Source organism: Cyprinus carpio, chromosome B2 (assembly GCF_018340385.1).
Source record: "Cyprinus carpio isolate SPL01 chromosome B2, ASM1834038v1, whole genome shotgun sequence".
NCBI lineage: Eukaryota > Metazoa > Chordata > Actinopteri > Cypriniformes > Cyprinidae > Cyprinus > Cyprinus carpio.
The window spans coordinates 32,328,509-32,340,994 of NC_056598.1; the positions used below are offsets into that span (position 1 = coordinate 32,328,509).

General features: G+C 37.9%; 1 pseudogene; it reads left to right on the forward strand.

Moving 5' to 3' along the window:
* Positions 1-656: 656 nt before the first annotated feature.
* Positions 657-12,486, forward strand: part of LOC109112057 — a 57,344-nt pseudogene continuing 45,514 nt past the window's right edge.

Genomic DNA, 12,486 nt, shown 5'->3' on the forward strand with positions numbered 1-12,486 from the left:
CCTCTCCGACATCAACGTTCCAGAACATTCGCGCTCGCGCTCGCTGCAGCGTCGGACGGAAAGGGTGACGTCACGGTGCGCAGCGTCAGCCCCCCCATCCCAGAGAGAGAGAGAGAGGAAAATAATAAGGATAAACTCTCATACAAAAACACATTTACGACATGGGTTAAGCACAAAGTGAACATATTTCACTTCTAAAAAAAAAGAAAGTTAATTTTTTTAACATTTATTTTAATTATTATTTGACATAATACAGACGTCAAACCAGTAAAATAAAGACTACAGGAAATGACACACACAAAGTTAATAAATAAAATAGATTAAATGAAAGACACAGGACACATATTCTTTGCATACAATTAAAATAATACATACACTTGCCTGATATTTACATAGCCTTGAATTTCAGCCCCCACCCAATGCTTTATGTATTTAATGTATGTGTATATTTGTATAAAACTAATTGAAATAAATAAATAAAATAATTAAGTATTATTTAAAAATGAAAAAACATTAAACATAAATTTGGTTAAATTAAAAAGATAAAATATAAATATTTAATATAATATTAAATATTAAAACACCTATATAAAACATGAATAGAATAGAGAAATATTTAACGGCAAACATTTCAGAGCATTTCAGAGCAAGCGCAAAACGCTTTTGAGCGCCGTGGATCACGTGGTCCCTCGTCAGCCAATGAGCGCCTCCGCTCTCCGTGTTTTTTTCGCTGGGGCTTTTCTTAGAGACGGACTGAAGGCGATGTTTTCAAAAGCAGCACTGAGAGACGTCACACAGCCGTAGGGTTAATGTTCGGTTTTTTCCCCTCCGACACACGTTTCTTTTTCTTAAAATCGTCGAGAATTCGTCCTCTGCTGGTGGGTGAATGACGAAGAGGAAGCCGAAGAGCGCCAAGACGGTAAGCGGAAAGTTTCAGTTGGTTTTTTTGTCGCGGGTTTACGACTGAAGCAGGAGGAAAACGCGTTGAGTTTTTGCTACGGAGAGCGCTTAACCAACCAGTCAACAACTGGAACAACAATAACCCAGTGTGTGTGGGATTTCCGAGGCTTTTTGTGAATATTAGTAGCAGCTGGAGCGGGGTTGTGTGCGCGAGCGTTCGCTCGTGCGCCGTGCATGCGTCAGTGACAGGCGCGTTTGCTGTGCGTTGAATGCGGGTGTGAGGAGCTGGAGGGCCCCGCATGTCTCATAAACCCACTGCAGGCTCATTGTCTGTGCGTGAGAGGGGTGGCGCAGACCGCAACGTGATACTGTAAGCCATAATAAACCCGTTTAAGTTCAGGATCTTTCTGTCAGACAGTCAGCCGGAACGCGTTGCATTTATTGTAATTTGCATTATTTTCCACCACCCATTTTTCTCTATAAACGACTGGATCGTGTCTGTCACCAATGCATGGGATGTATGTAAATATATTTGTGTAATTATTTCGAGGTGTTTGTTATATTGAGCGTGGCTGCAGCTGCGACGTGCATGAAATATTGTATCCATGCATGCAGTTCTGCTCTGTGTGTGTGTGGTTTTACAAAGCTTTATTTGGTGACCGTCCTTCGCGCAGAAAGCTTTTGTCTAAAGGACGTACCGAGGCGTCTTCAGCTGTGCAGCGACAGACAGATAGCATGTCAAATGCAGTTGCAATTCCTAGTGGCTTTCATAGAGATGTTTTTTTTTGTGATGACATAACACGTTACTACATTGTTTACTATGAGCACAATCTAATTGACACGAATCAGGCTTTTACTGGGAGGCACCACATCTAACTCACTGGTAAAATATTAGATGTTTATTGTAGGCTATATGTTTTCAAATACAAAGTTATACAAAGTATTATATAAAAATGAAAAGGAACAAAAGAAAAAAAAAAAACACTGATATAATATATATAACAAATTGTATACAAATATTCACATATATAAATTTTTAATATAGTTTTTTTAAATCTTAATTGTTAATTGGCTGTTTTGAAAACATTTTAAGCACACAGTACTGTGTTTTGAAAATAGTTGTTTTTTGGATAGAATTTCTAAAACATTTTTAATGTAAACTGTGTGTGTGTGTGTGTGTGTTTTTTTTTCATTTTAAGAAGAGACAGGCATGTATATTTCATATGTTTTTGATTACAGGGTCGATGTTAATTCTGCAAGCAGACCTTTAATAAATTTGTGAATTATGAATTATTATTTGATCTTCAAAATCTATATATTTCCAATCTACAATCTGTGATTGATGTCTGGTTTATGTAATCCTGACTTTTTTCAGTTTGTTTGGCCGTTTATAAATATTTAAAGCAAATTTAAGGAAAATCCAAATTCCAAAATGATAACTTTTTCATGATTTATTTATTTTTTCTCACACATTTTCTGCACTGTAATAAATGACGTGTAAAAAAAAAAAATATTGCAGTATGTTTTACATGAAAATACTGTTTTGGTCAGTCCTGCTTCAACAATTCACATTAATTCAGTGTATTACTGACCATTTCTTTTGTAATTATATATGCAATTTTCTAGTAGTCTCTGAGAGAAAATAGTCTCTACACCATTTTTCAGTGTAGACCGATTATTGTTTGTGGTTATATAATGATTTAAGCATTTTTTTGGATGTAGCTTCAGCTTTTGGTTTTGACATTTTGTTTTTTGGGGAGGACAGATTTGAGATTCATTTTAGCCTGTGAGTTTTGCAATCTAGATCAGATGTTTACGCCCACTCCCTTCGCCTTGTTCAGCGCTCACACACGTTCAGAATGACATATTAGGGATTATTATTCAAAGATCCCCAGTTTTCCACAGCTGGGCCACCGTCCAAGGAGAGCCTGTGGGTTCCTGCTGTTTTTCCACTGACCCTTTTTAAAGTCACGGGGACACATGCACGAAAGGCCCCGTGTGAGAATCTGCGTTAAGATGAGTAATAACAGGCTTGTCTAGCTGTCCAGGTTGCTGCAGGGCTACTTAGCCTCCAAAATGCTCTTTTATAGTTATATGGCGTGTTTACGTTAGATAAAGGATCCGTGGCGGTGCTGATGTTCTGGGAATTTGCAGCGACTGTCAAGGTAAACACTCGCACGTATCTCAGCACAAAATAACAAACTGCAGTTGGCAGATGAAAAAGCCATACAGATTGAGCCAAAATAAAGAGACTAACAATGAAATTGAGCTTAAAAAGTTTGAAATAATAAACGAAACCTCAAAAAGGCAGGTTTTTTTCTCAGTTAAAACCACTGACACACATTTGTTTTTTTTCTCATTTGGGCCCAGAAGCGGAGCTTGCTGTAATGTCAGAACAGCCAGCTTTCCATTTAACTTTTTCTGAAATATCATTTTAAGGCATTCCCTCTTCATAAATATCCCAGTGTTCATAATGTTTAACATATCCATACACTGACTTCCAGCAGAGTCAGAACAAAAAATGTGCATTTAAATTTTAAAAATGTGCAATAATGTTGTTTTGAATGTATAAAACAGACAATATTTGGGCATTTTGAGATTATTATTGTCGGCTGACAAATATAGCTATATCCAGGTGGCTGATTATTAAAAGTGGTATTTTCCCCGCATCAAGTTTCAGATGCTGACAACGGCTTTGTCAACATAACGTATTCTATTAATAAACATTTTTGAACATTTTGACTGAATTTTTAATAAATTGTGCGTGGGATAACGGTTTATTTAATTTTTCAGAAACTTCCTGTATTATTAGCCATATCCATATTAATCAAACTGGCCTTGTAAACACACATTCTTGTCCAACATAAATATTCTATTAATAAACTTTTTACTTTTATGCACACATCCCTTCCCATAAAGGTTTATTATTTTTTATTTATTTTCTGCATTATATCAGCCACCTTCCACCACTAGATTGTATTATTGACCAATGAAATATGTATTGGTCAAACCAGGCCATATAAGCAAAATATTCTTGACATGCCATTTCTCATACACCTGGCTATTGTTAACATATTAACATTATCCAGCCACTTTCACTATTTATTTTGTATTGTTTCCACAAAACTAATCATATCGGTCAAACCAGCCTGTAACAGATATTCTTGTCAACAAAATATTCTAATAAAAATATTTGTTATTTTACACATTTTTACTAGAATTTTGATAAATCTGTGTAAATAAGCGTTATTTTAATATTTAAGTAATTTTATGCACAGCTCATTTCCCATAAATTGAAATATTTATTTATGTCATCCACTCTTCACTATTGTTATTTGTATTATTGGTCATAAAAAAAAAAAAAATCCATATTTTTTTAGAATATATTATAAAACAGTTACTGAATTGAGTAAATAGTGTGTGAAATGTTTGATTCTATTTCAGCAATTTTATATAAGTCTCATTTTCTGTAAACTGGATTATTGAATATATCAGCCACCTTCCATTGTTGATATTGGTATTTTTGGTCTTTAAAAAAAAATCCATACAGGTCGCCTCAGTAGTTGTTATTTAAAACATGATTTTTTGTATTTTATCGATGTTTAATCTTGTAGGTTGTTTTCCAGGATTTTTCAGTTTTGAATTTTTTTCTGTATAGAAGTACAGTACAATAGACATATCTACAACCTGAGTGCTCTATGCCTTGGAAAATAAACAAAGTGCAATTTCAGGCTCAGCATGTTTTAAGTACTTCTTGTGCACTTTACATAATGCTTTTGTTTTAACCTAAAATTTTAACATTAAAGAAGGCCACATTATGCATCAGCAGCATGTCTGTCTGCAAGAAATCAGAAGTGCACCAACTGGCACTGATCTGTTTACAGTCGTGGCCTAGTTTTGCTTTCATTTGCACAGATGACAGCGGTACCGCTGCAGCGCTTCTGTCGAGTTTCACGACACGCCGCACACCGGACGGTTGGGAGCAGACATATTTCCAAGTGGAGCTCGTGTGAGCGGTAGCTAGCCTTGCCATGAGAGTAAGGAGGGAGAAAAAAGGGAAAAGCGGCAGAGAACCGAAACAGTCGTGTGCCACGGGGGGCCTTTGTGATCAATGCGTTGTGGACACCGCATTCCTGTCCGCCGGTTGATAGACCTCCTCGTGTTGACCTCTCGCGTGCGCCTGCACTTTCCATAGACCGACTGGATTGACCAGTTTTAGTTTTGCATCCGACTGCGTCTCATTTTTTCCTTCTCCTCCCTCTCTCTCTAGTCGGAGCCTTACCGGGGCCAACGGGTGTGCAGGGCTTTTGAACATGTACGATGGTTTTTTTAACGCTGACGAAAAAAGGTGGCTGTTTATTGTTGAGTGTTCTCTTGCCCCCATTGATTTCCGCACAATCACACCATTGTGGCGGCATTCGAGTCTTTTAAGTCGGCACGCTATCGGACCTTCTGTCACTTAGATTTCGTTGTTTGGCTCTAATTAATACGTCCTGAGTGCTATTAAATGTGCTTCTCGACTGTGCTGTGTTGCGATGAAATGGCGGCGCCGATCTATCTGGTTTGCTGTCGATGCACGGCTTGAAGTATGCTCGTGTCGCTGTTATCTGGCCTCTGCTTTCACTGCATTTCTTCTGTGTTGTGTTGAAGAGCTCCCAGGTATTGACTGACCCAGGGTCGAGCCGCTGAATTGCGCCATTAGTCCGTACCTGAAACCAAACTAGGCTTTGTCATAGTCTGCCAACTTTTTAAATTATGCGCTTAAAACAAATGTAAATCCAACACAAGCTGTAATTATAGCTCATGTTTATCAGCTTAGTCCGCCTTGATTCTTTCCTTTACACTCAATCCTCCTATACCATCCACTTCGATCCATCTTTAAATTACGTTTTGTTATTTAATATTCTTTAGGGACCGTAATTTGATCATGCTTTCCCTATTGCGCTATACACGCTAGCTAAGCTGGATGTCCAGTCCTCATATGGTTATTTAAGAAATATTTCGTGTTGTTATTCACATTGCAAATATCCGGTTGGACTGTAATGTTTATGACAGTTCAGAGGACAGGATCTGACAAAGGAACTTCTTCCGAATGAATGTTGCTGTTCAGTGCCTTAGCGGGGCTGAGAGCTTGCGCTTTGTTTGATCGTCAAAATGCATTAAAAACAGTAATATTGTGACGACTTTTTTTTTTATCGCACGTTTAAAATAACAATGTAATTTTCCAATACAAAACACAAAATTTTGTTGGATTTGTATGTAACACTTACTTTATTTAGCTTTATTCTCTAAAATATTGGGAAAATGTTATGTACATAGATTTTTGAACATACATTTGTAATTGATTATGTGGGCACAATATATTTAACAATGACTAATTATTGGCCCTATTTAATTGATCTGGTTGATATATTGCGCTTGCATTTGTAATATATTTGTACAGAGAGGGATGTTAAGATGGTCTTTAGTGTGTATGGAGAGGAGGCAACAAGCATTGTGTAAATTCACTGACTGTTTAACACTAGATAAGCACAATATCATGCCACACTGGTCGCTATTCATTTACTCTTTAGAGTAATTACCTGTTCTTCGTCCACACCATCGTGATGCAATCAACATTATCAGTGCTTTGCAGCTGCATATGTCACTCCGAATGTCGAAACATTTTCCTCCCTCTAGAATATAGAACAAAGTCGAATCCTCTGAGTTTCCCCTTTTTACGCAGTCCCTTAAATGAAGCCGATGGCGTTGCTCGGGAAACCCCCTGTGAAAATGCGTCCAAGTTTCATCCTTCACCCCACAAAGGTCAGACTTTGAAAGTCTTCAGCGGGCACGGCTGTGTAACGCGCGTGGCTCTCTGTGCATGTAGGAATCAGCTGATGTGAGTCTTTCCTCTCATGCTGTATCTTTTCCACTACAATGGAATTTCAGACACTTGAAATACTCTCTTTTATTTGCATCATCTTGGGGTTCAGTGATGAAACCTCTTTCTTAATCTCTGAGTCATCCCTCCGATGGCCCCTGTTTAACTGAAAGAGTGGACTCTTTGAGTTGGGTAGTACACAAACGAGGTTCCTTTGTGAGATTCAACTAAAAACCGGCTCTTGATGCTTCATAATAAGTCTCTTCAGGATGATTGTATTGGGATGGTTCTTCAGTCTCGTGTTCTATTACTTAATTAACGTATTGCTCTTATAAGGATCACTTAGATCAAGCTCCTAGGCTTAAATCAATGTAGTAAATAACTTCAATGTTAATTCATTAACATATTGGATTTCAGGTCAACGTGAGAAGAGAAAGTAGCAAAACATTTCACAGTGCACTATAAAAAAAAGCTTTTTGCGTAAATAAAACTAGGATTTATTTTTTGCTGAATGCACACATGTCCACAAGAAAATTACGTCTGGTACATTTCTGTCACTCTGCAATGTCTTATGTAGAAGAGGGGTCGAGTGTGTGGATCTGCTTGTCGTAAAATCAGAACTTTAATGTTTATGTGGCATTTGGTGTACATGGAATTGTGCTTTATAGCTGTTGTAAGTTGTAAAAAACACATTACTTTTCCACATATTGTACATTATTCGCGTTTTTCTCCTCTATGTCTCTGCCGTACGTGATCACCGCATAGACTCCGTATTTTTACAAAGCTCATCGCTTCTGAAAAGTGAGGTGTGCGCTGATTGGCTAGCTGTCCCAGTGTTACAACCCCCTTTAGCTATACTGCTGATGCCATGTCCTGCTCAGAAAACAATAAAAAACCATGATACAAACGAAAGCCATTAGCTTGTTGCAATCCCAGTGGGGATATAATTACTGATATATATTGACTTATAATGTCTTGTAAGTGCTTGATTTGTGCCAGCTCCCGTAGCCTGTGTAAAATAAAAGCATATCTGCATTTTGTCATCAGTATGTTTTTATAAAAGACACAGCGTCTTACTCTACAACTGCTAAAAACTTCGCGGTTGAACTTCATCATCAGTAAGCTTTTAAATATTAAAACGCATTCTACAGATCTGTATGAGTCAGAACAGTTGGCTGCATTGTAGGCTACTCGTCTTTCTCCAGGATCAAGAAACAGTCTCTTGCTTCAGCTTATAAATTGCGTTGCCTCACATCTGTTTTATTTTAGGGTTGAAATTTGTTCTGGGATAAAGTGCTTGTAAATTGTGCAGACTTAAGGACAACTGGATATTGACCCCTAGTTGTGTCCTCTTTTGGAAGGCCAACAAAGTGATTTTCGCCGTTCCGAATGAAAACACACAAAGCGTCTTCACAACATGGCGCCTGCAGCAACAGCACACGAATCAAAAAGTTACAACTTCTTTCTTTTGCGTGAACATCTACGGCGGTGTTAGAGGTAAATCTTTCTCACTTGCGTGACGTGAGACATGTAGGGGCGTGTTAAAACGAGGCGTTTTAGGAGGGCGTGGACAGTGCTTAACTCTTTATAAAGAATATCTCTTTGGGTTTTGAGACTTTAGTCTTTTTGCAACTTTAGGGATCTTATCTACATGCACTAACCGCTTGAAACACCCCCAAAGAGAAAGAAATACTTGAAATCACATCATATGACCCCTCTTTAATTCAATGTTACTTTGACATTTCTTTAATTATTTGTGAAATTTCCTAGCAATTTTCAAAGTGAAAATAGTTCAACTACAAATCCTACACCAATTTTTAAGTGTACTGTAGTGAAGGCGCGTTGTAGAAATATTTAGAACAGAAACTGATTTGCCTATCTTTTACAACTTTAAATCACATTATGGTGAAATATAACAGTTTGTTTACAGAAAAAGCCAAATAAAAGTAATTACAATCTAGTGACAATTGTTTCATATCGATAATGCATTTTTTAAGTGTGCTATATATAAAAGCATTGCAAGTTCATTTAGAATAGGTTTCTCCACTTACACTAATATTATCAGATGCAAGACTCATAGTATAAAAACAAGCCAAGTCTCTCTTTTTTTTTATTGGCTTTTATTGATAAGCATTTGGCTCTAAGCTGATTCTCTACAACTTTAAAAATGTTATTGTGAAATTTAACAGTTTGCTTAAGAGTAGAGAAGGCTTATAAAGATAATTTGAAACTTACACTTCACTCCATTCCATGTAAGAATGTCATCTATGAATGAGGATCACGACCAAATCTCTCAAATCTTGTTTTTTAAGACATTCTATAAAGCTCATCAGACTTGGCAACAGTAACCAGGGGCAGACAGCTCATTGAAGCTCAGCCGGTTTGAGCATTTCTCAGAGTGTAGGCGGGTACGGCATATGACTGAATGCTCTGTTTGATTTTTTTCACAACCGTAGAGGTGCATTTTGTTGCGTTTCACACATCCAGCTACGTGATCTGTAATTGTGAGCGGACCCAACCGTCGGAGGTTACCGCACCTGGTTTTCGAGAAACTCTAATCATATCAACAGTTCTAGTTTTCGCTTGCTGGTCTGTACACAATGTCCTGTCAGGAAGTAGAGTGGACTTTCTCCCTCACGCTCAAGACACTGGGCGTGCACTCATATACACATTTGTGGAAACACAAGCTACATTTTCCCTAGCAGAGCCCATACACGGTGGGATGTAACAGCTTCATGGCTTTTTAAGGGTTATACTTTGATATTTACTCATAAAGGAGTGTGGACATGCTGCATGCTCCGTACCGAAATATCTTTTGTTTGACCGTGAAAAATTCAATTTTTTGTCAGTCAAGATATGGGGATGGTCATCAAGTTGTGGATGTGGCGTATTATTATATTGGCTGACTACAGTATGAACTACTTTCTTTGTCATTATAATATTTTTTGTCTGGTCTTATATCCTTTAATGGTTTAATTAAATCTTTCAATAATCAAGAAATGATGTCTAAATCAATTAATTTAAAAATAACTTGTAACAATATAATATTTGCATTAAAGCTTGCAGTCCGTAGTTCTGCCATCTTTGTTCCATCTCTAGTTTGAAAATTGATGCCAATTGCAGCTGTGTGCGGAATTATGTCTCTTGCGTGGGTTGTGCTCCCGGCACCGCTCCAGTGCGGAGGACACCTATATGTTTTTGAGGTAATGTGATGGAGTGCAGTCACCGGCAGTCGATCCGGTGTTAATCTATACTTAGTATTCTGCTTCTATGCGCAAACGTCTTCGGATATAATTGACCTCAATGAGAATGCTCTCTACCGTTCCTAGTTGACTAATCTGTACAGAGTCCATGATAAACAAGGCGGCTGCTCACTTGTGTTCTGACACAACGAGGAAACAAGCCATGGCTATATAAACTCGTGGCTCACGAGTGTTAATGTGTACCGATCCGCAATTGAGGCTCATATCACATCACCGACCATTGCACATTAATCTATTCTATTGTTAATAACGTGTTTTTTAAAAAACTCTCAAATCTTAATGTATCAAAGCAACCATCATCACAATGTCGTGACTGTGTGTATAGTTTGTACAGCATGTGATTTGCATATTCATCGTAGGCAGTCTGATGTCTTTTCTTAATGATCTGATATAGGACAGCATTGGAATTTTGCAATAGATAAGAAATCGGCAATCTGAAGCCAAAATAGTGTTCAATTTAGTAAGCTGCTAGATGACTGCTGTTCTTATTATAAGATTATCTAGTTCCGTAATCCTGTAATCCATAAGTTCACATAACAAGCTTATCTACAATACTCATATTTTGCACTCGCGTCACCGATGAGTTGCCAGGATAGGCCCAAGCTGCGGTTGTAGGTGATGCTTCTCAACACACACATTGGTGGGAGACACTTATACTCATCATTAGTCTGCGGGCTATTATATACACAGATTCCACTTCATCAAAATGCATATCAATTTTAAGTTAGTCTTAGCTGCTGTGATAAAAGGCTATAACGATCCTCACCTGCAGGTTCCCTCACAGCTATATCTCGTAGGGCTTCGGACATTACTTGTTAGCATGCGTAGATGATAATGACCACGATACGCACTCCGGTTTAGCTAGCATGCTCGATTTCCAGTGTGAATCCCTTCGGGACGCTTTATCCTACCGCTCACCAATAGAGCAAACATATATGTTATGAGTAGCAAGGGCTAAGTGCCGTCATGTGAAAATAGTCAGGTCTACGCAATCGATATAAGGCCGATAGTCTGACACAGCGGCTGGCTGTCTACTGTACTTGGCTCAAATATGGACAGAATCATTTAAACCTAAAAATCCGGGGCCGAGAGACCCATAAATTATTTGACGTGGTGCTACGAGGCTCTTATAGATATCTGTCGACAACATAGTAACATAATTGGCCAGACGTCATATTGTCTGTATATGTGCTGCTCACTGGATAAGGATTTATATCTGACAAATCTCTACCATAATGGGCTGTTATAAAACTATTGGTATTCAATTAACATTGTATAAAACTCACATTGTTGACTGTGCATCTATGTAAATGTAATCATTATGAAATTTGTAAGAAATACAGCTATAACTGTCTTTTGCTCAAAAACATATAGCTCACCGATGTCCACTCGTCGTGGTATCGAGGTAGCTCTGCTCTGTTGCGCTTCGCACTAGGGCTGGGTTTTGAGACACATTCACGATTCTGATTCATTCTCATTCCAGCTTGCGATTGAACCTGTTCATATCACCTTTGAGTTTGGTGATCATGCGATTCTTTTGGATATATATCAGTACCTACATAATGAGAAAGCCAAATTCTGACAAGGAAAATCAAACTAATTTCTGAAGAAAATGTTTATTGAAATAACGATGTAACATATCAAATGCTCGATATCCATTTTTATAGAAGCGATACGGGAAGGTGCCAAGTCCATTGGACACAGTTTTTATCTGTCGCGCTATAACAGTAGTTACACATACGATGCTTCTAAAACTATACGTGTTTGTTGCTACTAGTTACCATCTTTCCAAATAAATAGATATTATTCGTTGTTTTGCAAGAAGTTGCATTGGCTGTATGTTTCCATCGAGTGTACAGCCCGCCAGATGTAATACTTCATGTCTTTAATGGCCTGGCGTATATTGCCGGAGACATCCAAGTTCGTGATGTGTGGTATTTCACATGTACCTGCACAGCTTTTGCTATCAAATAGCGTTCCCTGAAATACAGTATGGTCATTAGTGGCCATCTCCGGATGCAATGTCCAGTGATCTCTGACATCACTTTAAGGATGAGACCAGTCCAGCATCCTCATGTTAAAAAAAACAAAAAAACAAGCCTATGACGAGCCCCAGCTTACTTGTCTTGACGACCTATGGAGCGCTTCCTTTCCTTTTAGTCTTCTGAAAAAAAAAAAAAAAAAAAAAAAGAAAAAAGAAAAAAAAAAGAGAAGGCAAAAAAAAAAAAGGGAAAAAGGGGACGAAAAAAAAAAAGAAAAAAGGGAAAAGAGAAAGGAAGAAAGAAGAGGGGAGGAGGGGGGAAAGGAAGGGAGGAGAGGAGGGAAGGGGGAAAGAAAGGAGAGAATAAGATATTACTCATTGGATATTTATGCTGGTAAACATGCAAAAATTTCGCTCCCTCTACTATGTGAAAAAAAAAAAAAACTATCTTAAATAATCGCGGCCAGACAATTACTCGG